The following is a 26220-nucleotide window of genomic DNA, read 5'->3' on the forward strand; positions in this document are numbered from 1 at the left end:
ATCATCTCCCTGTGTCTTCAGGCACCATCTCACTATGTTGCCAGGGTGCATTGAAGGATGCAGTGTTCTGATGCCTGAGAATGCTTTGGTAGCAAAGGATGTAGGCCATGCTCACAGGATGGGGGACTTTATCCTGGGAAGCCATGACTCCGAAAAAGATTTGGGGATCACAGTGGATAATCAGCTGAACATGAGCTGCCAGTGTGATGCCGTGGCCGTGAGGGCTAATGCAAACCTTGGATGCATGAACAGGGGAATCTTGAGTCGGAGTAGAGAGGTTATTTTAACTCTATATTTGGCATCGGTGCATCTGCTGCTGAAATCCTGTGTCAAATTCTGGTGTCTGCAATTAAAGAAGGATTTTGATAATTGAAGAAGGTTCAGAGAAGAGCCATGAGAATGATTAAGGGATTAGAAAACAGGCCTTACAGTGATAGACTCAGAAAGTTCAATCTATTCAGTTTAGCAAAGAGAAGGTTAAGGAGTGATTGATCATAGTGTATAAGTACCTTCATGGGGAACACATCTTTAATAATGGACTCTTCAGTCCAGCAGAGGAGGTATAACATGGTCCAATGGCTGGAAGTTGACGCTAGACAAATTCAGACTGGGAAAAAGTGTTCATTTTTAACAGTGAGAGTAATTAACTATTGGAATAGTGGGTCAGGGTTGTGGTGGATTCTCCATCACTGGCAATTTTAAAATCAAGCTTGGATGTTTTTTTTAAAAAATCTGCTCTAGGAATTATTTCAGGAAGTTCTCTGGCCTGTGTTATACCGGAGGTCAGACTAGATGAGCGCACTGATCCCTTCTGGCCTTAAAATCTATGCGAGGGATTCAGGCCTCCACAGCTGGCCTGCAGGTTGTGAGCCAGACCCTAGGACCATGGGACTATCCCATCCAGTAGCATCCCTTCTTTCCCCCAAATATCTCTTGAACCATTTCAACTGGTTCATTTGACAGCTCCCTCTCCCTTCAGAACCTTGTTCTGTTCACAGTACCTAAGCATAGTGGCAGATAGTGTGGGCTCCTGGCTAGGGTTTTGGAATGAGAGTCAAGAGAGCTCAGTTCCCAGCACTGACCTTGGGCAAGTCACTTCACCCCATGTGCCTCAGTTTTCCCATCTGCAAAATGAACGCAATGATACTGATCTTACTTCCTACAGTGTTTTGAATACAGCTCCTAGCACAACAGGGTCCTGGTCCAAGATTGGGGTTCGTAAGTGCTACTATAATAATACAAATGAAAAGCAACTTAGTATTCTAAAGGGAGTTTTGCTATTACATTTAAACAGGAGCAGGAGGAGGTTCATTTTCCTGTCCTGATTTGCAGCCGTTCTGCTGGGTAAGAGAGGCATTCTATTGCCTTATATATGTGTGGCTGCTTCTTAGTGACTTGAACTAAAGCCCTTGAGCTTCTATTTAAAGGAGCCCCATCTTCTCATTGATTTTGAATAGTACAGATGAGAAAGAACAGTTTCACAATAAAAACAGGGAGATAAATAACCCGGCGCTTGGCACGCTCTGCCGACTAGATCTGAATAAAATGTAACACAGATACATGGTCAGAGAAGGTCAAGGTTTTTAAATCTAACACGGAGCTAAGTAAAATATCGAGTAACTAACTGGATTCCAAAGCTCATAAAATGTTGATAGCGCCGAATGTCGGTGGGAATGTATCTCCTCATCTTTTAGAAAGGAGCCGGCGCTTGGCTTGATCTTTATTCATTTCAGAAACACCTCTCCAGTGGTGCAGAAAGGAGGAGAGAGAAAGAACAACATCAGATAGTTTGTTAGAAGCACCCGTGAAGTCTACACCCTAGCGACACCTCAAGCTTTGATTTCTTAAACCAGGCAGCAGGCTGTCCATTCTTGGAGAGGTGAGTACGTAGGAAATGTATATAGACTGAACACCAGCATGGCAGACAGTGACTGAAGAGTTGTATTCTCAGCTTTGCCTTTGGTTCGGGTCTTTACTTTCCACTCCCTTGTGTGATCTGTTAGCCCTGTGCAAAGTGGATGCCAAGTGCTACCTGATCAGAAGTCTCCACTTGCTTCCATTGCCAGGTATTCACTTGCATGGGGGTAAACGATGCAAGGTAGTGGGGAATTGGGGCATTGGTTTGTGGTATTATCCACATGCTTTGTAAAATGGGGATGGAAGCATGGCCTTGTGGTTAATGCTCTGGACTTGGACTCGGGAGATCTGGATTAGATGCTTGACTCTGCCCGTGAGACCTTGGGCAAGTCATTCAGAGCTGGAGTTTCAAGTACTCAGCAGCTCCAATTGTAACACTTATGGCCATGCATGATTTTTGGAAATCAAGCCCCGGTTTAGTGTGCTGAGTCCCGCATCACTCTGTGCCTCAGTTTCCATATCTGTGACAGGTGGATAATAATCCTTCCTTTCTCCCACTCTTTTTCTTGTCTATTGAGATTGTAAATTCTTTGGGTCAAAGAAATCTCCCTCTCTTTCTGGGCATTTCTCTCCTGTAATCACAGGGTGTGATGGCAGCTTGAGCTGAGATAGTCGAGCTAGCTTTAACCTGCTGTAATACTGTTGTGACTATAATACAAATCATACTGGGACCTATCAGGAAGGGGGTGTTGTGGAGTGAATCGGTTGTTGTTCATACCACGCTTTGAAAACAGAAAAGGCTTTGAAGTTGGGATTCTTTTCCTCTTTCTTTATTCGAAAGTTGCTTTCCACAACCCTTATGGAGTATGGCTTAGCAATGCGTTTATATCCTGGTTTTGATGACCTCTTGCTCCCCTAGTTTACTCATTCCTGCATGGACGGTGTAGCTTCAAGGCGCCGTATGTTCTGCTACTGGTATTCTTTGTACGGCATCTGTTGTTTTACATATTGTATCATTTATTCAAATGGCTATATTGATCCTTGGAAATGTAACGAAAAATTAAATTAAAAACCAGTAACTGTCCATCTGCAGCCAAGACATTTCATAAGATCTAATCTGCACCTTCTTGGTGTTTAGCAAGATAAATAGGAGAGAGACCAGAGCATCTCGTGGTTAAAGAAATGGCCTAGAGCTCGTGATTCCTGGCTAGGCCACAGACCTTGAACAGTCACTTAATTTCGCTGGGTGAAATCTTGGCTGCATTGACATCACGACGAATGTTGCTCTTGACTCCAGTGGAGCTAAGATTCCACCATTTGTGTCTCAGTTCCCCATGTGTAAAATGGGGATAATAATGCTCCCTATCCCCCGCCTTGTTAGATGTTAGCCCTTTCGGGCAGGGACTGTCTTCTCCCATGTGTCTATGCAGAGCCTGGCACAATGGGGCCCTGATTTTGATTGTAGTGCAAATAACATAACAGTTATTTTAAAATATCTGAGCCAAATTTCCTGTATCATGTGTTGGTTAATGATCCAATCCACTACAGCTGACTGTTGAGCTATTTTAACAAAGGATCGTGATTTTTTTAAAAGATATTTTCAACGTTGCTGTTCTGCTGTCTTGGGCAGCAAGTGACCATGAGTGCCGACCTCAGGGCAGACTGTCAAAAAGCAGGGCAAACACCCCAACTGGTGGTGTGTTCAAATTAGCTTTCATCAACCCAGTAATAAATGTGAACTTTCAAAATACTACTATAGTCTCGTAATGGAATCAGAGGCAGTCCCCTTAGACACTCCAGTTTATCTTGCCACTCAGGCAAGCTGAACTATTAGATAGATGGTCACTTAGACCAAAAATCACAAAACATTCAGGTTACACCCAGTCCCAAGAGACCAATCACTCACCCAGATTGGTTTGCAACCCAGATCTCATACGAAAGACAATGTTGGTAGCCAATTGTATAGTAAATTAACGAAAGGTTTATTTGCTAAGAAAAAGGAATGAGAGTTATTGAGAAGTTAAAGCAGGTCAAATATATGTACAGGTGGGTCACAGTCTATAATTTCACAAGGTAAAAGAGATGAAGTGATCTGCCAGTTTCCCAGAAGTCTTTTAGGGCTACCCATAGTAACTCTGGGGATCTCCATCTTCTCGTTTGGCTATTCTGCCTCTTAGAATCCAAACAGTCCAGAGATGAAGATTTTTTTTCGTGTGTCCATATTTATAGCTTCTCACAGAAACCAAGCTGACAGCAACAGTTCCTACACAGGTCTCTTCTTCTTGGGGAACGGGGGTACATGGGAAGGAATGCACTTAAAATCTTTGATCCTAGATCTCGCACAATGGCTTATTTGCTTTTAATTAACAGGATTTAACATCTTCTTGTTCGAGACCATCATGTGCACTACACAAGGCTTCTTTCTGGTTTGATGGGTTACTTAGTTGCAAGGGGTATATACAATGCAAATGTTTGCTTTTATATGATAACCTGGGGTAGATTGAGTGAGAACAATACATGCAGCATCCTACAGGCATTTTATAAAACACTAAGCACATTCTTATCAACTTAATATCGAATATTTATTTTGAGAATGCTAACACACAGGTAAGCGAGACTGGTTTCCAGCTATGCAGTTGTAAGTGTTCAGTGATGCTTGGCATGAGCTGGCACCTGGTCTGCCAGTGTCACAGTTTCCAACTCTCTTGATGTAATTGTGAGACTCCTGATATCTGGTGCATCTCTTAAAGCTCCAGCGCCCAGAGTCATGTGGTTAGGAGACACTCGCTCGGCTTTCATTTAAAAAAATAAGTAGGTTTCCAGGCCTCATAGTTGCAGAGGGAACCTTGAAAGTGTGAACTCTAAAAGCTATCATGCCAAAAGGCAAATAAAAACAACCCCAATGTTATTTTTAAAATTCTCATGATTTTGAAGCCAGTCTCATGATTTTGGGAGCCAAATCCATGATTCTTGAATGCTTGGTGTTGGCAATACTGTGGGGGTTTTCGATGCACAAATAACGAGCAAAAATTTTCACCCAGAACAACCTTATTTTTAGATTAAAAGAGCAGACAACTCAAGAAAGAACCAAAGTAAAGTCTCCATTGAAGAGCACTGCGTTTCTGTGTGTGAGTTCATGCCTTCTCTAACAATCTGCACGGAACTACACACAAAATGGCCACCTGTCTCTAACGGCACACAGAAGACAAAGGCCCAATTGTTACATTGTTAAACCCCTTATACAAGGGGCACCTTGGAACTGGAACATATAGACCCCATTGCGGGAGGCTGCAGCTGGCACCCATCAGAATCCTTATTAGATGTGTCTTTCAGCCAGAGACAGTGTGTAAAATACCAGAGATGGGCAGGCACAGATCTCCCAATGTTTACTGACGGCTCTGGAATCCATCAGTATGTGTTGGAGATGACAGGAGGGGAGTGATGGAGAGTTCTGGAGGAGCCAGCTGACAAGATAATGAACTGCCAAATAAAGAAAGGGAGAGAGAAGGAGAAAGAGAGAAACCCATGATAAATCCACCTTTCACGCACTGTGTAGAGGGACAGATAAACTTGCTCTCTCTCTCTCAGACAGAGGGGTTTTCTCTCCAAGTTCATTGAAAAAGATATCAGGCTGCCTTTATTCCCCAGTTCACTCTTTGCTGCCCTTTTCTGGCATCAGTACACACATGCACACGTGCACACACGCACACATTCTGCACAGCATACACGCCACCCCCTATATGCTCTGTCACAGAGTATGAACAAGAAAGTGAAAGCTGATCAGTCCCCCGCAGTACTGAATCCCATGAAAGGATTAATCATCTCTCCGAGGTTGCTAAGTAACCATGTCAAGCCCTCACGATCGATCAGCCAATGGCAGTTTGGTCTGATGGTGTGACACTCTTAAATGGCTACTTTGCTTTGGTGGGTGGAGTTACTCCCAGCGGGCATCCTCTCCAGATTGCTCATGTAGTTGATGCTCTTTGTTACTAAATGTCTCACCTAGGCAGTGATTCCATTGACCTCAGTGGGAATTCATCCTGTGGCAAAAGAGAGGAAGGACTTCAAGATGATCATTTATTATGAATGATTAGAGATGGGCCCAATCATAGAAGATTAGGGTTGTAAGAGACCTCAGGAGGTCATCTAGCCCAACCCCCTGCTCAAAGCAGGACCAACCCCAACTAAATCATTCCAGCCAGGGCTTTGTCAAGCCAGGCATTAAAAACCTCTAAGGATGGAGATTCCATCACTTCCCTAGGTAACCCATTCCAGTGCTTCACCACCCTCCTAATGAAACAGCTTTTCCTAATATCCAACCCAGACCTTCCCCACTGCAACTTGAGACCATTGCTCCTTGTTCTGTCATCTGCCACCACTGAGAGCAGCCGAGCTCCATCCTCTTTGGAACCCCCCTTCAGGTAGTGGAAGGCTGCTATCAAATCCCCCCTCACTCTTCTCTTCTGCAGACTAAACAAGCCCAGTTCCCTCAGCCTCGCCTCATAAGTCCTGTGTCCCAGCCCCTTGATCATTTTCATCGCTCTTTGCTGGACTCTCTCCAATTTGTCCACATCCCTTCTGTAATGGGGGGCCCAAAACTGAACGCAATACTCCAGACGTGGCGCCCCCAGATCCAATCTCTTTCCAGTTGAGTTTATCCTGTGAATGCACCAGTTGCTCTCCCGAATCTTGCGTCGGGACATTAAACCGTAAGCTCTTTTGAGGCAAGGACTGTGCCTTCGTATAGATCTAGACAGCCTCTCGCACGGTGTGGGTGCTACTGCAGGATACACGATAACCCTGTGCGTCTGACTCTAGCTGTTCATTCCAAAGCAGGCAGTGGCAGTGGCTCGGGGGAAATATTTGGATATGTTAAAATGGCTACATCAACCTTCAAGCACTGTACTGGTCAATTTGTTTTAGATCGTCTCATTTAAAAGGGGCTACTAAGGGGCTCATTCACTAACCGGAGGCCCCTGAGTCCCGGCCTCAAATCTAATGTAAGGCATCCAAGTGGTCTGTAATTTGGGTGCTTCGATTTTTGGCATCTTGGGCCTTTTTTGCAGAGGTTCTGAGCACCGGCGGCTTTAACTGAAATCTGTGGGCGCTCAGCACCTTTGCAAATCAATGTGTCACCGGTTGGGCCCCCGAAAACAGAGCGATCCAAAAGGAGAGGCCGGTTAGTGTCGTAATGGTTAAACGTCATCGCAGTCCTTTGCTTAGACTGTAAACTCCTTGGGGTAGGGAGCACCTTTTTGTCCTGTGTTTGTACAGCGCCTAGCACAGGAGAGTGCTGGGGCTGCTGGGAGCACTGCAATGCAAATTATAAATGGAGATGATAATAACTACCACCCTATTTGGCATTAACTAGCAGTCTCTGCTAAGGGAAGGCCAAGAACTAGAAGGGTTATAGATCAGGCAGGAGATGTATTCGCAGAGCAGCATGGAGCACATCGGACAGGAGCTGTAGAGCAGTGGCAGGTCAGGAATAAAGTGCACTGGCAGAGCTGTGTGGGGAGACTAAGAATGGACTAGCAGAGCAATGTTACTGCAGGTCAGGTGCAAGGCGCATTAACAGAGCAGAAGCCCAGGATATAAGATGTCTCTGAAAAGCAATGTAGTGTGTGGACCACAGACTGGAATAACAAGGGCAGCTGCAGGGCATGACTGAGGTGTATCGCCCAGCCCAAGCCTAGACCAGGCTGATTCTGGCCTTGCCCAGCAGCTCGGCGGAGGTCAGCCTCTCATTACCAGTGCTTTCCTCCTGAAAAGTGCTCTCGATAGGCGATGAATAAATCATGACGTTTCCCCAGCGCTCCCCCTGTCCGCACCCAAACGCAAACATTCCCCATCACCGCCACCCTGTAACTGGCAACCCTGCTCCCTCTGACAATCAATTACCCTCCGGAGATGAAATTATTGTTTAATGGCTTTTGGAACAGGCTCCCGCTCTGACATTCATCACAATCAATAATGCATCAGTGGGGACAAAAGAAATTACCTGCCTCCTGCTAAGTGAACGAGTCCATTTATATTCCGTGCGGCCCCTTCACGCCTGCTGAGCCGGCAAGCACAGGTGGACTCCAGTGCTGGCCTGGCAGGGCAGGCGGTTGTCATATGTGGTCTGATGGCAGCTTGAGTAAAACTTAATCTTCCACTCCCTTGGTGTAGCCTGGCGTGTCCAGAGTCTCAAAGCGGAAGTGTGTGTGTATGAAGGGGAGCAGCGTGGGGGTGTCTCTTTGGATGTAGGGAGGCCAGGTTATGTTTGTGTGTGTTTGCGCACACGTGGGAGAGCAGATTGTGTGGGTGCACGTGGGAAGAACAGGATGTGCATGCGCACACATGTGGGGGAGCAGATTGTGTGGGTGCACCTGGGAAGAACAGGATGTGCATGAGCACACGTGTGGCGGAGCAGATTGCGTGGTGCACGTGGGAAGAACAGGACGTGCATGCGCACACGTGTGGGGGAGCAGATTGTGTGAGTGCACGTGGGAAGAACAGGACGTGCATGCGCACATGTGTGGGGGAGCAGATTGCGTGGGTGCACGTGGGAAGAACAGGATGTGCATGCGCACACATGTGGGGGAGCAGATTGTGTGGGTGCACGTGGGAAGAACAGGATGTGCATGCACACACGTGGGGGAGCAGATTGTGTTGGTGCACGTGGGAAGAACAGGACGTGCATGCACACACGTGGGGGAGCAGATTGTGTGGGTGCACGTGGGAAGAACAGGACGTGCATGCACACACGTGGGGGAGCAGATTGTGTGGGTGCACCTGGGAAGAACAGGATGTGCATGCACACACGTGGGGGAGCAGATTGTGTTGGTGCACGTGGGAAGAACAGGACGTGCATGCGCACACATGTGGGGGAGCAGATTGTGTGGGTGCACGTGGGAAGAACAGGATGTGCATGAGCACACATGGGCAGGAGAAAGGTGTGTGTGTTTGGGAAGGGGGTGGTCTCAGGACGAGAATAAAAGCAGGTCAGGGTCAAGGTCCCCTGAAAAACTTGGTGGTCTTTGGGCAGAAAGCTAAACAGCCCAGGAGATCCTACTGAACAGGACTAAGAGGCATTAGCAGAGCTGTGTGCACTGCCCGGGAAGGATAGCAGGAGGTGCTGCAGGACAGGGCTGAGGTGTGTCTATTGAGAAAGGTGGCTGTGGACGGGGAGAAAAAACAAAAAGGGGGAGGGCAGAGAACTACCTGACAGGATTGAGATGCCTGGACAGAGCCCTGGGGGTGTCAGGGATGGAATCGTAAGTGGTGCGGCAGGGCAGAACTAAATACACTGGCAGAGCTTGGTGAGGGCATGGGGTGGAGGCTCGGGACTGGAACAGCAGTGGGTTCCACAGGATGGGACGTGGATGTATTGGCAGGGCCAGGAGTGGAATAAAAGAGTTTGCTGCAGGTCAGGACTGAGGCACATTGGCAGACATGTCGGAGGGTGGTGGGTTTAGGCCTGGGACAGCAGGACCAACGCTATTGGGGTCCAACCCTGGAGCAGTCTGAGCCAATCAAGACAGACTGTGACCTCCTGCCCAAGCTCCTGTGAGAGCATTTAGGTGTCTGGGAACTTAGGGCACATTGGAAAGTGATCCAGGAGATCATATGATTCTACCTGGCCCAAGTCCCAGCACATATCCAGAACGGGTCCAAGTCACCTTCAGCTTTGCTCCCTAAAGATTCATACTAGCCTCGTCCCCACAGTCTAATTAACTAGCCTTGGAGATGCAGAGCCCTTCTGTTGTCTCTCCTGTAGCACAGAAGTGGATGGACTTATGGGAGGAGCTAATTTGTCTTTAGACAATGATAAGGTGATAAGAGCTTTGGGCTGGAGTCTCCCAAGATGGCATGCAGGGAGAGTACTGGCTGGAATGGAGTCACTCTACTGCAGAATCTGGCCCGTGGACCACAGTGGCTGTTGCTGCTCGTATTCGGCAGGGTGTGAGGTATTGAGTCACCCCAGAACTAGAGCCTGGTTAAGCCCCATGTTGTGATGAGTCATTCCTGTGCTGAGCTCCAGCCAATCCACAAGCAAGGAGCTGGTCTGGTGACTCTCAGGGCAGGTATATAAGCCTCACAGGCAACGCAACAGCTCAGTTTGCCCAGTGTGACTTCACGGCAGGGAATTCTTTCCTGCCTGATGGTAGCGACAGACTTCCCAAGCCTTAGCCTGCTGCAGCTCCAGCCTACCTCCCGCCCCTGTGCTTGCCTTGCTCTGATCCCACTCTTGACTCCTGATGCTGGTTTTGACCTCTGGCTCCGGTTCCTGGCCCAAATGCCACCTTGCTGACCACTAGACCTGACTTCCACTGCTGTAACCTCTGACCATAGACCTGACCATCCATGTCTCGGTTTCTGAAGGGGGAGGGACATGCCATGTCACATGGAAGGCAGGAGAAGAGCCCAGAGTGAGCTCAGTACCTCCTGCTGCTAAACAGGGTCGCTACTCTTAGCTGAGGTAGCCCTTTGCAGGCATGATCCCTACACAGAGATAAAGAAGGATGGAGCTGGCCAGACCCACCCCACTCACCAAAAAATGCTGGAGGAAGCCTGAGGGATCACCAATTTGATATGAGGGGCAAAATGCCCTCATGAGACTAGCTGACTCTCCTGAGAGCCGGCATCGTACTGGTATGTCTCTGTGACGGGATCAGTACGGATGACGTCGCTGCAATGTGAGCAGCACGTCTCTGTAATGGGTCTGCAACACAATCAATGCGTCTGCAGTGAGACGAGTGGGTTGCCTATGAGTAGTTATTAGTGGGCCCCTGCAGTGGCAGTGTGCCCCCTGGGACCCGTTTGTCTTTGCACCAGGCGTGGAGAATGGGGAGCGATGCAATCTGTGTGCTCACCGGCGGAGTTCGGGCTGTTTGTGGTTGGGGTTTTGCTTCAGGCCCATCTCTAGTTATCTTGCAAATTTATCTATCCATAAAAATGAGAGGAAGGAGCAGCTGGCAGTACACAACACATCTGGCGTGGGCCGTCCCCGAACACAGCCGTCTGACAGAGTTCTCTGGGAGGCATCAGCTGCTCCAAGGCTGGCAGCCCAGCAGATGTGCTCCTAGGGGAAGTCTCTCCTACATGTTACCCCTGAGGCTTGGGGGTCTGGGGAATGCTAGAGGCCAGTTGACAAGTACTCAAAAGGGCACGACGCGCTTTGAGATCTGCTGGTGAAGAAGCAAGTGGTGGATTTATCTATACTATACAGAAGGCTCGGTACTCTCTCTGGGCTGCCTGGACCCCACCCTGGGCACCAAACAAATAACCCAGTTGGAGACGAGGAATCGGTAGGAAGAGCTAATGCTAACAATGGAGAAGCAGGAGGAGACCCCAGCAGAGAAGTCTTCCTTCTCACCAGCATCAGGGCTTGCCTGCATGGGGAAACATATCAGCATAATGATAGTGGTCTAATTACACTGCTATAATTCCTCGTGTGGACGCTTTTATTCTGGGATAAGAGTGGTCTATACTGGTCTAACTCTAGTGGTATCAGTATGCTGGTAGATTTCCCCAAGTAGACAAGTGCTTACATCTCAACGGACCCTTCCAAAGTAGGGTTGAGCTGGGTTTGTGTCATATTGCTTCCTTGTGCTCCCCCCAAACGGTGTCCACCTGTTGTCTCTTGTCTCGCACTGAAGATTGTGAGTTTTTTGAGGTGGAGCCTGTCACTCAGTTCTGCGTCTGTACTAGTGCCTTGCACAATGGGGTCTGTGACCGGGGGCTCCCAGTGCTGCCACCGTACAAATCATAGAATCATAGAATATCAGAGTTGGAAGGGACCTCAAGAGGTCATCTAGTCCAACCCCCTGCTCAAAGCAGGACCAATTCCCAGCTAAATCATCCCAGCCAGGGCTTTGTCAAGCCGGGCCTTAAAAACCTCCAAGGAAGGAGACTCCACCACCTCCCTAGGTAACGCATTCCAGTGTTTCACCACCCTCCTAGTGAAATAGTTTTTCCTGATATCCAACCTGGACCTCTGTCACAGAGTATGAACAAGAAAGTGAAAGCTGATCAGTCCCCCGCAGTACTGAATCCCATGAAAGGATTAATCATCTCTCCGAGGTTGCTAAGTAACCATGTCAAGCCCTCACGATCGATCAGCCAATGGCAGTTTGGTCTGATGGTGTGACACTCTTAAATGGCTACTTTGCTTTGGTGGGTGGAGTTACTCCCAGCGGGCATCCTCTCCAGATTGCTCATGTAGTTGATGCTCTTTGTTACTAAATGTCTCACCTAGGCAGTGATTCCATTGACCTCAGTGGGAATTCATCCTGTGGCAAAAGAGAGGAAGGACTTCAAGATGATCATTTATTATGAATGATTAGAGATGGGCCCAATCATAGAAGATTAGGGTTGTAAGAGACCTCAGGAGGTCATCTAGCCCAACCCCCTGCTCAAAGCAGGACCAACCCCAACTAAATCATTCCAGCCAGGGCTTTGTCAAGCCAGGCATTAAAAACCTCCAAGGAAGGAGACTCCACCACCTCCCTAGGTAACGCATTCCAGTGTTTCACCACCCTCCTAGTGAAATAGTTTTTCCTGATATCCAACCTGGACCTCCCCCACCGCAACTTGAGACCATTGCTCCTTGTTCTGTCATCTGCCACCACTGAGAACAGCCGAGCTCCATCCTCTTTGGAACCCCCCTTCAGATAGTTGAAGGCTGCTATCAAATCCCCCCTCATTCTTCTCTTCTGGAGACTAAACAATCCCAGTTCCCTCAGCCTTTCCTCATAAGTCATGTGCTCCAGACCCCTAATCATTTTTGTTGCCCTCCGCTGGACTCTTTCCAATTTTTCCACATCCTTCTTGTAGTGTGGGGCCCAAAACTGGACACAGTATTCCAGATGAGGCCTCACCAATGTCGAATAAAGGGGAACGATCACGTTCCTCGATCTGCTGGCAATGCCCCTACTTATACAGCCCAAAATGCCGTTAGCCTTCTTGGCAACAAGAGCACACTGTTGACTCATATCCAGCTTCTCGTCCACTGTGACCCCTAGGTCCTTTTCTGCAGAACTGCTACCTAGCCAAATAATATACTCTGTTTTACAAATGGGGAAATCACGGCCCAGGAAGCAGAAGGGAGCGGGCACAGAGAGCAAAGAGGAGATGAGGGAGGGTTTCCAACGTGGGAGTTTCTGCTATCGACAGCGCATCTTTCCCTGGGTGGCCGTTTCCCTTTTCACCACATACTGAACCTGCGCAGCTCTGCTTAGCTTGCAGGCCCTAATGCAATCACAGCACAGTTGGATTTTGCCCTCTCTTAGGGCCTGATCCAAAGCACGTTGAATTCGGGGGGCATCTTTCTCTTCACCTCAGTGGCATTGGATCAGGCGTTTTACACCATAACGAGCTCTGTGAGGCACCAAGCCACAGCAGGAGCATCTCTACAGCTGCTAGGAGTGAGATAGGACCGGCTGCTGCTCTTGCTAGCCTTGCTTTTAAGCTGTCGTGACTTGGTGGCTGTCGGCAGAACACCTCCTGGTTCCCGCCAGGGTGAGCGCAATCAGAATCGGGCCTGCGGCGTCCGTGCTGGAGTGTCTCCTTGTGATCGTGGACTGTGATCCCATCCTTTAAAGCCACCGTCCCCGATTAGTGGTTAAGTGCCGAGCCTCATCAGCTCAGAGCCTGGAACAGTGCTTGCATTACAGCCACTTGATTGCTGCTGTTTGTTGTATCGTCTCAACTGCTTCTTTAACGTGCCCTAAATATAACTGCAGGAAGCCAGAACAAGACAGTGATAAATAAAGCAAGCACAGGTGTGGCTGACAGGCTGTGCAAAGAGACTCCCGGCTCTCCTCACTCTTAGCACTGCACAGCCCAGCATGCGTTGTCGTCCTCGTCCCCCCCCCCCCCCCCCCGCAGCCCAGCGCTGCACAGGTGCAAAGGGACAGGTTTGGAGCACTCAGTTGTCACAGTGAATCAGCTCTGAGTTGCAAGCGGTGGCTGGGATGGGGCTGGAGAAAGCTCCCACCATTAAACGCCTCTTGAGCCCACGCTCCTGCTTTTAGAGAGATGGGCTCCAGCTGCCAAGTGAGGAACTGGATTTCAAACATCCCAAAGTGTGGGATCAAAGGAACAGGGATGGGAGGGGGATTGGTTTAATTCATTATACAGTTAGGGTTGGTTGCAAAATTCAGGTCTGGATTTGGATTTCAATCTCCCGGCCTCAATAGGAATGTTCAGAGTTGAGTTTGGGGACCATCCTACCCGGATGCGGTGTTGAGCGTCTGTTGTCCCTGCAACAGGGGCTTTGCTATGGGAGTAGTGTGTCTCTGCAGCGAGTCTGGGGATTTGGTGGGTTTCTGAAGTAGATCTGGGGGGGGTCTCTGCAGCTACCTCGTAAACTGGAGTGTCACATAAAACACTTTTACATGCCTGGCTCTAACCAGATGGAAGGACTTTTTGCTTTCCTTTCTCCTTTATTGCTTGAAGAGAAACAAGTCTGAAATACAGGGTGCAGGGTATTTTACCAGAGGGCTTTTGAACCTATCTCCCCAGTAATAGATCATATTATGCAGATCACCCCATAAAGCATCCATGTTCCATAACTTATGCAGCAGCTGATGGCTCACTAGGGTCTCTCTCTCCCCGCCATCTTTTCAGGGTTAGTGCTTATTTCAGTAAACAGGCACCTTTCTCTTAAATAAAATCACCTTCTCATGCTTTCTTCACAGCTCCTAAACTAGGCAGATTCAGGCGTGGTCAGGTCCAGGAGGCAGGGCCGGCTCTAACTTTATTGCTGCCCCAAGCAGCAAAAAAAAGCGCCGCCCCCCGGCGACCGCCGCGACGTGCCCCCCCCCAGCACTGCGCCCCGCGCCGCCGAGCGCCGCGCCGCTGGAGCTCTCCCCCCCAGCCGAGCGCCGCCGGAACCCCCCCCCCGAGCGCCGCCGGAACACCCCCCCCCGAGCGCCGCGCCCTGCGCCGCCCCCCCACCGAGCCCCACGCCGCCAGAGCCCGCCCCCGACCCCTGCCAAGTGCTGCCGGAACCCCCCCCCCCAGCGCTGCGCCTGCGCCGCCCCCCCGCCGAGTGCCGTGCCGCTGGAGCGCCCCCCCTCCCCGCGGAATGCCGCGCCGCGCTCCCCCCGCCGCCCCTTACCAGGTGCCGCCCCAAGCATGTGCTTGGTTGCCTGGTGCCTGGAGCCGGCCCTGCCAGGAGGGGAGACTGCCAACCTTACTATAAATGCTACCTCACAGCATTTTTCCCTAATAGCCTCTTATGCTGTAGAGGCAGTATCGTGTGCTCCGGTACTTTAGGGCCATTCCTGCAGAGTCCTGTAGCATTGTTTTATCAGGGAAGCAGCAAGCTGAGTCAAGGAAAGTTCCTTCCATGATTTCAGCCCCATCAGAACCAGAAAAGAGATTTGGATCCAACCCAGACCCAAAACCAGGGAGTCGATTTCCCCTCTTCCCCCAAAATTCAGAGGAACTCTACTGCAAGGTTCTGGTTTTGGCCCATCTCTTGTTTTCTTGGAGCACCAAGTAGCCCAACAGAAAGCAGCTCAGCAAACGCTAATGGTTCCCTGCAGGTGGGTGCTGGGTTTATGATTCCCTGACAGCAGTGACTGTATCTCAAACTGAGAAGTGAGTAAATGCTGAGGTGGGGAGCAGCAGAGGAGGCGAGAGAGAGAGGCAGGCAAATGGAATTCACACCGCCGCCGTGTTTAGCTGTAATCTAACATGACTTTCCCCTCTGTTGGCAAAGGGGCGCACATGATGTTAACATTCATTATCATGTCATATTCGATTGACTGCCAGAATGTATTATGCTTTCTCCTGTAACACACTGAATAGTGACAAAACCCATTCGCTCGTGCTGCAAAGGTCCGCGCCTTTGAATCTTCGCAGCATAGCGGGGAGGTGGAAGGCCATTGATACAAATGTAATGAGTGTCGGGGGCATGCAGAGGGCGCTCCATTCTTCCACTGCTCGGGGGGAGTGGAAGGGGTGTTAGAATTCTGCTGTAGCTCGTTTAGGATGCACCTACTTGGGACTTAGCGAGACAGGTTCAGACCAACAGAAGTTGGTCCAATAAAAGATATTACCTCACCGACCTGGTCTCTCTAATATCCTGGGACCAGCATAATTACACCAACCACTACATACCTACATGGGACTGTCAGATTGCAGAGAGACTGTCCTATAAGGGATGTGGCATATTGAAAGAGAGGGATATTGGAAGCTGCATCTCCCTTGAGTTATTGCAGTCGGATGACAACCAGGGCTGGGTTTGGCTCATCACGTTTGCATCTGGCTCAACAGATGTAACACAACTGCAGTGTGTGTGGTGTGATGTCTTCTACCAGTGGTTGGTCCATATCAGGGATAGCAGTCTACTGCTGCTACCAGCTGATGGAGTTACTCCTTTTGCTCAAGGGATGGAGAGCTGTAGTATGGAGCTCAAAATCTGGGATCCGAACCCCTGATGATTCATGCGCAAGGCTGTTGCAAAGGCTGAGATGCCACAGATTCCAGAAGTTGAATCTCTGTCCCTCGCTAAGGCCCTGGAAACGTTCTGTCAATGGTATGTGTTTGTTTATAGGACAATGCTATAAATGTCACCCAAACATTCTATTGACTCAGTGATTAAACTACAGTATTGTGTTTTATCGTCAATGTTATCCTATTTTATTAGTGTTTAAGCATCCTATTTTCCCCCCTGGATCTTAAAAGGGCTTCCGCTGCCTCATATACAGCAATTTTGCTCCTAATAATCAATATTGATTTCCCCATAATACCTTATTTTTAGATGCCGTGGCTTGTTTGCCATAAGATTAGGATCTAAATGCAGTTTATAAAATAAAGCCCCCCCCCCCCCCCCCAACATGCGCACACGCACAAAAAAAGTATCTTGTTAAGATAATTATCTTGCTTCACTGGCAGAAAATTTCAATCATGTCCTCCAGCTGCAAAAAAATATCAGCACCGACCTCTTCCCATTTGCTTCAAGGTGACCTGTCATTAACCCTGTGAGACAGAAATATCACAGCCCTGAGGTGCTCCCTACAGCTGAGAAAGAGTTCAGGAAATCAGGTCTTGGATTCCCACTGCCTTCCTATAATCTCATCTACGTGTGGCCTCACCGTTGTCCCGTTTCTATGATATTTGATCCTGTGTGGTGCAGAGTGCTTCCTACAGCACGCCAAGTGAGTGCTCTCTATTCCTACTGAAGTTGTCTGGACTTCAGGGTCTTCTGTGTTTTCCAGAAGACAACACATAGGAGGATAGAGCCGGGAAGCTGCTGGATTTGGCTGTTACACTGTAAATCCTTCCAGGCGATGTCAGGTATTGGGATCTGCAGCAGAGCCAGTTTCTGGGCAACCTAACAAGCTCAGCTGGTCTGTAGTAAGCTTCCAAATGGGCTACACCACCTGGTTGGAAGGATCAGCAGACCAGCTCTTCAACCAGCCGTTTAGTGGCAGCGCCAAGCATTTGCCCATGTTTGCGATAGATCCTTTGCCTGCTAGACTCCAGCCTTGTTCCAGCCCTGTGCTAGCCTTGTATCACTCAAGGTAATGCAGTTTTGATGCTCAGCTCTGATTCCTGGCCTCTGACTTCGGCTTTCACCCTTAGCTCTCACCTCTGACGCCGGTTCAGACCTTGGGCACCAGTTCCTGGCTATTGGCTCCTCCTCTGACCATGAGACCCAGCTTCTGCTTCAACCACTCCTCTTGACTGCTCATGTCTTGGTCACATGACAGGCAAAGATCTTGATTGTTAAATTATTATTATTAATGACTAGAGCTGTTTGAAATTGACAGTTTCCATCCCATGGGAAATTCTGAGCCTTCAGAACTTGATTTCTTCTCAAATGGGGATGAAAAGTCAAAATCTCAGAATTTTTCATGAAATGCAATAAAGTGAAAACATTAATTTCAATAAGGCCAAAACATTTTGTTTCAATAAGGCTGAGACGTTTCACTTTGACTTTTTCAACTTTAAATATAATAGTCAAAATACAACATTTTGGTAATTTCCCATGAAAATGTTGACAAAATCGATACATTCTTGCAAAATGTTTTGATTTTGCAGAATCAGCATTTTCTGATGGAAAACTCTTCCATCAGAAAATTTTCTACCAGCTGTGTTACTGATGTTTATGATGGTAGTTTCTAGGGACCAACCAAGATGGGGGCCACATTGTGGTTGGTACTGTACAAACACAGAGTAGTAGACTGCCCCAAGGAGGTTAAGTCTAAGGTATTCTAGAAAGCACCATGTACACAAGGTAAATTATACTTTTCATTCTCATAGTGTTTTTCCTACAAGGCTCTAAGCTGTAATGGGATAAGAGGAAAAGTCCTCTCGTGGACTGGTAACTGGTTAAAAGATAGGAAACAAAGGATAGGAATAAATGGTCAAGTTTTCAGAAAGGAGAGAGGTAAATAGTGGTGTCCCCAAGGGGTCTGGATTGGGCCCAGTCCTGTTCAACATATTCATAAATGATCTGGGAAAAGAGGTAAACAGTTAGATGGCAAAATTTGCAGATGATACAAAACTACTCAAGATAGTTAAGTCCCAAGCAGAATGCGAAGAACTACAGAAGGATCTCTCAAAACTGGGTAACTGGGCAACAAAATGGCAGATGAAATTCAATGTTGATAAATGCAAAGTAATGCACATTGGAAAACATAATCCCAACTATACATGTACAATGATGGAGTCTAAATTAGCTGTTACCACTCAAGAAAGAGATCTTGGAGTCATTGTGGATAGTTCTCTGAAAACATCCACTCCGTGTTCAGTGACAGTCAAAAAAAGCTAACAGAATGTTGGGAATTGTTAAGAAAGGGATAAATAATAAGACAGAAAATATCATATTGCCTCTATATAAATCCATGGTATGCCCACATCTTGAATACTGCATGCAGATGTGGTCGCCCCATCTAAAAAAAGATATATTGGACTTGGAAAAGGTTCAGAAAAGGGTAACAAAAATGATTAGGGGTATGGAATGGCTTCTGTATGAGGAGAGATTAATAAGACTGGGACTTTTCAGCTTGGAAAAGAGACGACTAAGGGGGGATATGATAGAGGTCTATAAAATCATGACAGGTGTGGAGAAAGCAAATAAGGAAGTGTTATTTACTCCTTCTCATAACACACAAACTAGGGATCACCTAATGAAATAAATAGGCAGCAGGTTTAAAACAAACAAAAGGAAGTATTTCTTCACACAACACACAGTCAACTGTGGAACTCCTTGTCAGAGGATGTTGTGAAGGCCAAGACTATAACAGGGTTCAAAAAAGAACTAGATACGTTCATGGAGGATAGGTCCATCAATGGCTATTAGCCAGGATGGGCGGGGATGGTGTCCCTAGCCTCTGTTTGCCAGAAGCTGGGAATGGGCGAAAGGAGATGGATCACTTGATGATTCCCTGTTCTGTTCATTCCCTGTGGGGCACCTGGCACTGGCCACTGTGAGAAGACAGGACACTGGGCTAGATGGACCTTTGGTCTGACCCAGTATGGCCGTTCTTATGCTCTCAAAGCACATTGCTAATATTAACTGCAACTCTCAGTATCCCTGTGAGGATGGTGGTATTAATATCCTTGTTTGCCAAATGTGAAAACAGAGGCCCATATAGTGGAAGTGACTGGCCCAAGGTCATGCAATAGGTCAGTGGCAGAGCTAGAATTAAAACTAGATCTGGTTGAAATCCCAACAAAATATTTAATTACAATCTTTCACAGGAAAATGTTGATTTTGACCAAATTTTCCCATTTTGACAGGAAAATTCTAAATACAGTGTTTTGAACTGACATTTTGAAATGTCCAAAATGTCAGTTCAAAACACTGTATTTAGAATTTTAGACATTTCAAAAGGAAATGCTTTGACTTGATTGAAATTGTTGAGATTTTTCATTTTCACACTTCCAAATTGAAATGTTTTAGAACTTTTAGTTCTGCCAAAATTTTCAATAGTTTGATTTTTTTTTGTCCTATTTTGGTAGGGGGGAAAAAGTCAAACTAACTGAATTTTCTGGTGGATGGAAATTGTATAGTCCAAATAGTTCTAATTAAAACCTAAGAGTTCTTGTTTTAAGTTCTCACTCCAACTGCTTGACCTCCCTATAACAACCATTCATGATGTGCCCAAATATCTATGGGCCTGATCTTATTTCCATTGAAGACATTGGCAAAACTCCCATTGGAGACTCGCAATGACACAAATTAGGGTTTTATTCTTTCGCTCCACCACTGAAACCCAAAATCCAAACACCCTCAAATTTTGGGGATGTTCAAAATCTGGCCTGAGGACCTTGATCTGAATGTTGCACGTCAAACCCGTTATGCCCAATAATGATGGACGTCTGGTTTAGCACAGGACAAGTCTGAAGAGGAGCATGCAAGTTGTAATTTGGACCAGGCATCAGCCACACCAGTTAAGGCAAGTGCCACAGGCTTTGAGCTGTTGTTGGACGAGGGGTCTGAAAGAATGGGTGGGGCTGAAAAGAATAGGTGGAGCTGAAAAGAAGGGAGTGCCCCAGAATGCATCTATCTAACAACTGTGCACAAAATCTAGACTCAGTATTAGAGCTGGTGTGAGCATTTTCTCTCTGCTTTTCATCCAAATTTCATGTTTATTGACGCTGACTCAAAAAGATGAATTCTCTCCTATCTAGAGATACTTCAGTGTTTTGGCCTGCATAAAAATATTGACTCCTCCTGGCTGTGGGAGTTGGGTTTTCTTTAAGAGAATATGATAAATACGGTGGATTCCACACAATGCTGTTTGGAGCTTAAGCAGGATAATAATGTAGCGGCTGTTCTTGCCAGAAACAGCTGGAGCAGAGGAGATGGAGATGAACTCCTTTTGTTTGTTGTTCCTTTTGGGTTTTGCCAGCCTGGTGAAGTTAATGTGGGACAGAGAGGTCAAAGTACAAAATACTGACCCTTCCAGAGCCAGGGGACAACAGAAACTGGGGGGGGGGGGGATCTAAGACATTGATGGAACAGCAAGTATTTTGAGGGGATGGGGAAGCAGATCTTCACTATAGCCTCTCCCAGCAGTGGGTGTGAACGTGTTTCAAAATCTGCCCCAGGGAGGTGTGTGAGACCGTTTCCCATGCTCCCTGTGTGTGGTTCACACGGTCTTTGCCTGAAGACGTGTGTTTCCAAACCTCTGCCAGCAGTGTATATGTTTTCCCCCGTCTCTCCCAGCAGCATGGGTGTGAGTGTGTTTCAAAACTTCTCCCAGATAAGTGTGTGACAATTTCTCCAGTATGGGTGATTTGCACAGTCTCTCTTAGAATGTGTCTGTGGGCACCAGGGCTGCCGAGAGGGGGTTCGGGCCCCAGTGAAAAAAAATGTTCGGGTCCCCTAGCAAGACTGGCTAAACAGGGCTGAGAGGGGTGGGGGGGTGGGGGGCGGGAAGACAGGCCACGGGCCCCCTTCTGGACCACCGGGCCCCGGTAAGGCGACGAGGGGGGGCGTGGAAAGCTGGGGAAGCCGGACCCCTTCCGGGCTCCGGTAATATGTACCGGCTTCCCCTCCCCCCCCATCGACCCTGGTGGGTACATCTACATTGGAATAAAAGACCGGTGGCATGGCCACAGCTGGCCTTGCTCAGCTGATACAGGCTCGCGGGGCTAAAAACTGCTGTGTAGACATTTGGACTCGGGCTGGAACCTCCAGCCTGAGCGTCTGCACAGCAAATGTACAGCCCCTCGAGCCCGAATCAGCTGACCCGGGCCAGCTGAGGGTGTTTAACTTCTGTGTAGACATACCTTGTGTGAATCTCCATCTCTCCAAGCAGCATGTGTGCGTATACGCTCCCTAGTGCAACTTCTCCCTGCAGTCTGTGTATGTGGGTCTCTTACACACCCTCTGACACATCCCCCTTCAGTGTGTGCGAGCGCCAAGTTTTTGCTTTTTGTTTTAAATGAATAAATAAAACTAAGGAACGAGAAACGTAAACATGGCTAGCATTAAAATGCAGCGAAAGACAAAGCGAAACGCTGCCTCTTTTGTGGCTCTTGTTGCACCTCCCCTTTGGTTTTCCTATTTGCAGGTGAGGGACACAACTGGGCTTTTTTAGCTGAGCAAAGGACGCTTACTATGGTAATAACCCTTCCTGAGAGTCCCCGAGCAGAGCGCACATGAAAGCCCTGCCCCTGGCACTGCTGATTCTACAGCCTCTAATTGTCTCCCATGTCTGCACAAAACATAAATACCAAGGAAAAGAGAAACCCGGTTACTGTTTGCTGAGTTAGGCCAAGCCAGCCACGTTTTTGTAATGAGCTTCAGTTCTGCTTAGAAAGAAGGAATAACACGCAACAGGACCTCGCGTCCCTCCTTTGATCGCCCGTGGCAGCTGGGATCTGCCATGGAGGAAGGACAGGTGGGCTCATCCCATCAGAAAGAGCTGCTCCATCATCTTCAACAGGACTTCGGAGCAACCAAAGTGGAGCCAGCTCCCGCCCGAAGAACACCGCCCAGGCTTCTTAGCAACCCCAGTGCCTGCTGAGGCAGGACACTGGAGGTGCAATGGTGCAGGGACAGTTTTTATAATGGGGGGGCTGGGGATGGAAACCATGTATTTAGGTTGTTGTTACTACTTCAAGGCAGGCGTTGCAGCAGCACCCCTAGTTCCAGCACCGGTGTGGAGGTGTGTGTAGTTTTGTCCCGTGTAAAGCTCCAGGCCTGCTGCATGTGTTCAGTAAAGCTGCTAGTTCAATACCTTTTAATGCTAAGCCTCTGTATGTATTAATCCAGGGCTCCAGCCCATAAACGCACACGAGCACCCAAGCCCAGCTCCAAAGGAAATGCTCTCTGCTTCGCCCCACGTGGAGTGGGGTGCGGGGAAATACGCGTCTTTCTTTCTTCTTGTTCTCGCCTGCCCTCCTCTGTAGTTATTCTGAGGGCTGAGCGTCCTGATGCCTCAGTTGGGTTTGTTTAAAAATTCAGCGCAAGGCTGACCTGACGCAGCCTGGCCCAGCAGCCGACCAGCGCCAATGTCATGTGGGAGATCCGAATGGGGATGCTGGCGACGGGAGAGTGCAGTAAGTGGAAGGGGTTCTCGACGTTAACCAAGCAGGCTTAGGCGGCCAGGTCACTATTTGGGTAGGAGACCCGTCCAATGACACGTCAGTGGTGCAGGGAGTGGTGTTTGTGATTTAGGACTAGATCCTCAAAGGTATCTGGGCAATTAAGTGCCATTGAAATCAATGGGAGTTAGGAACCTAAATTTCTCCGAGGATCTGGGCCTTAGATGCTGATCCAGCAAAGACACGTTCACTGTATGCAAAAATTAGATGTGTTTTTGCAGGCTCTGGTCCTTAGGCACATTTTCCCACTGAGTTGACTCTAAATCAACTCCCCAGCATGCTCCAAGGGGGAGCTGTGCTGGCATTCAGATGATCTATATCAGGGGTTCTCAAACTGGGAGTCGGGACCCCTCAGGGGGTCATGAGGTTATCACATGGGGGGTCACGAGATGTCAGCCTCCACCCTAAACCCCACTTCGCATCCAGCATTTATAATGGTGTTAAATATATAAAAGTGTTTTTAATTTATAAGGGGGGAGAGGGTCACACTCAGAGGCTTGCTATTTGAAAGGGGTCATCAGTATAAAAGTTTGAGAACCACTGATCTATATAAAACAACTGTTTATGAGCTTTAAAAATGTCATGGTGCTTTACATTAAATAGGAGTGTTAACCCTGTTGCCTTGGCCAAATTCCTAGCTGGGTAATTACACTCTGCCTGCCTAAAAGTGGGTGCAGGATTCCTCTTCACTTCCCATTGTAAGATCTTCGGGGCCTTATCTTAAAAAAAGCATCTGAACGTAAGAGACACCCCCAGAAACCAATCACAAATACTAATGAAAAATAAACTGTTGTGCAGTGGTGTCGTGGGGTGTTAAACAGCTGCTGAGTTTCACCCCAGAACTGGCTGCATACAGGGCCGGCTCCAGGCACCAGCCCACCAAGCATGTGCTTGGGGCGGCACCTGGAGGGGGGCGGCGCGGCGCAGTGCTCCGGCCTGAGAGCGGGGCCGCGACTGAGCTCGCGCCCTCCCCGCGGTGCTCCGGCCGCCAGGGAGAGCGGAGCCCTGGCTGGGCTCGCCGCCCTCTCCCTGGCGCTCTGGCCGGTCGGGGAGAGCAGAGCCGCGGCCGGGCTCGCTGCCCTCCCCCTGGTGCTTTGGCCGCCAGGGAGAGCGGAGCTCCGGCCAGGCTCGCCGCCCTCCTCCCGGCGCTCTGGCTGCCGGGGAGAGCGAAGCCGTGGCGGGCTCGCCACCCTCCTCCCGGCGCTCTGGCCACTGGGGAGAGCGGAGCCGCGGCAGGCTCGCCACCCTCCCCCCAGTGCTCTGGCCACTGGGGAGAGCGGAGCCCCGGCTGGGCTCTCCGCCCTCCTCCTGGCACTCTGGCCGCCGGGGAGAGTGGAGCCCCGGCTGGGCTCGCTGCCCTCCTCCGGGCACTCCAGAGGCGGGGGGCGGCGGGAGGCTTTTTTGCCTGGGGCGGCAAAAAAGCCAGAGCCGGCCCTGTCTGCATGATGACGATGATGAGAAAAGGGAGGCCGTTCCAAACCTTCAGATGCAGAAGTGGTTTTTTACCTACAAAAGCTTCCACCCAAATAAATCTGTTAGTCTTTAAGGTGCCACCGGACTCCTTGTTGTTTTTGTGGATACAGACTAACACAGCTACCCCCTGATACTTGATTCCAAACCTTAGCTATCTCACAGGTTTGTCATGTGGCTGAATGAATGTTTGTAAGGCACTGTGGGATCCCTGGATAACAGACCCTGGAGCATTGCCAAAGAAGAACAAAGAAATTAAATTAGCCGCATAATTAGTAGTAGTATGGGAGTTCTTAGAGTGATTTGTACCCCAATGTGCTAGGTACTGTGCAAACATATAGTGAGTGACAGTGCCTGCCCAACAGAGCTTACAATGCAAATAGAGGGACACACAAAGGGTCAGAGGGGAAACTGAGGCACAGAACAGGGAAGTGACTTGCCCAAGGTCACACAGCAGATCAGGGCAGAAACAGGTCAGATCACATCGGCTCTCTTGAGGCACAGCCCCGTGCCCTAATCACTAGGCTACACGGCGTCCCAATTTGCTAGCAGATATTTCTTTTGAATAGACAGAAAGGTCCTGTCGGTCCACTGTGCTCTAGAGGTTGGAGCCCACTTGCCAAAGCCTCACCAGGCACTCAGCTGCTCCTAACTAACATTTCAGGAGGGCACCTCTCTCACCTCCTGTGCATTTACAAGGAAGCAATTTATCAGAGCAATTTTTTTCCTCATTAAGGCAAATTAAGCCCACAAAGCTGGCAACCGAGGGGGAGAGAAAAAATTGGCATTCATGAAATATTTATTAAAAACAGCCATTGTAATAAATATTTGAAACCCGGTTATTATCATTAAATCACACCAGTGTCAAGTGCGCGTTCCACATCGTCTGTTCTGCTAATTGGGTGCAGGGGTCAGGAAGCCCCACTCTCAAAGCAGGTCCCTCGGAGTGGGTTACCCAGCGGCTGTAATAGGCTTGGCGATGTCTGAGCACTGGAGGGGTTGCTTTCTAACAATGGTGCTTCTTTGCCTTCTGTGGAAAGGATAAGGTCTAGTGTTAAGGGGCAGAGTTAAAAGGAATCCAGAGGTTTGCATTAGAGATGGATCCAAATACAACAACCCTCTGCATGGATCATGAGTAGAGCATGAATGCGGGACTGCCACAGCTCAGACCTCTACCGCTTAAGCTAAAGGGATAACTCCATTAGCTGGCAATAGTAGTTGACTGTTATCTTCCATCAGAAGAGGATACAGCACACAGTGGGTGAGCATGTTACATGAGCACCCTGGACTTCAGGGAAGGGACTTCTTGCTTAGATGTGGAAGAAATTTTGGGTGAGGGAAAGACAGAGTGGAGACCCCGTGTGCTCTGGAAGGGAGGGCAGGTTTGCCAGATCCCTGCATCTGCCTGTGAGAAGGGAACATCCCTGTTTTGTTTTAATGATCTCTGCTCCCTGGTAGCTGCTGCTGATTAGCCACCTGTGGCCCTTCCAATCTGTCCCAGCTGGGCTCAGCCTCTCCCCAGAATGTGCCCATTTGCTTCACCACCTCAGACTGTCTGTGAATCCCCTTGGGAAAGAGGAAGCTGTTGCCACTTCCTAAGAGCTCCAAACAAGCCACACCAAGCATGGGCCTTGTTGCTACTAGGCATGAGGGATGTCTTAGCTACAGGCCAGCCTGTGCCCTCCGATGGGGCAATAACAGGGGAAGCTAAAGCAGGAGAGTCTTGCCGTACCATCAGGAAGGAGAGGTGAGTCCTGGCATCAACCCATCCCACTCCTACCTGGGTGGGTTCCAGGGAAGCAGGGTTGGGAATAAAAAGGGGAACAGTCT

The 26220-nt window shown here is 48.7% G+C and overlaps 1 long non-coding RNA gene across 2 annotated transcripts in view; it reads left to right on the forward strand.

Moving 5' to 3' along the window:
- The first annotated feature begins 1661 nt into the window (after positions 1-1661).
- LOC135976088 (uncharacterized) overlaps positions 1662-26220 on the forward strand; it is a 113555-nt gene continuing 88996 nt past the window's right edge. Inside the window, exon 1 of one of the 2 annotated variants that reach the window (XR_010593307.1) lies at positions 1662-1879. This is a non-coding gene — a long non-coding RNA (uncharacterized LOC135976088). Of the gene's footprint in view, positions 1880-25923; positions 26138-26220 lie in introns of those variants that run through there. The other variant, XR_010593308.1, reaches the window with a different exon arrangement.

This window comes from Chrysemys picta, chromosome 16, assembly GCF_011386835.1.
Source record: "Chrysemys picta bellii isolate R12L10 chromosome 16, ASM1138683v2, whole genome shotgun sequence".
Classification (NCBI taxonomy): Eukaryota; Metazoa; Chordata; order Testudines; family Emydidae; genus Chrysemys; species Chrysemys picta.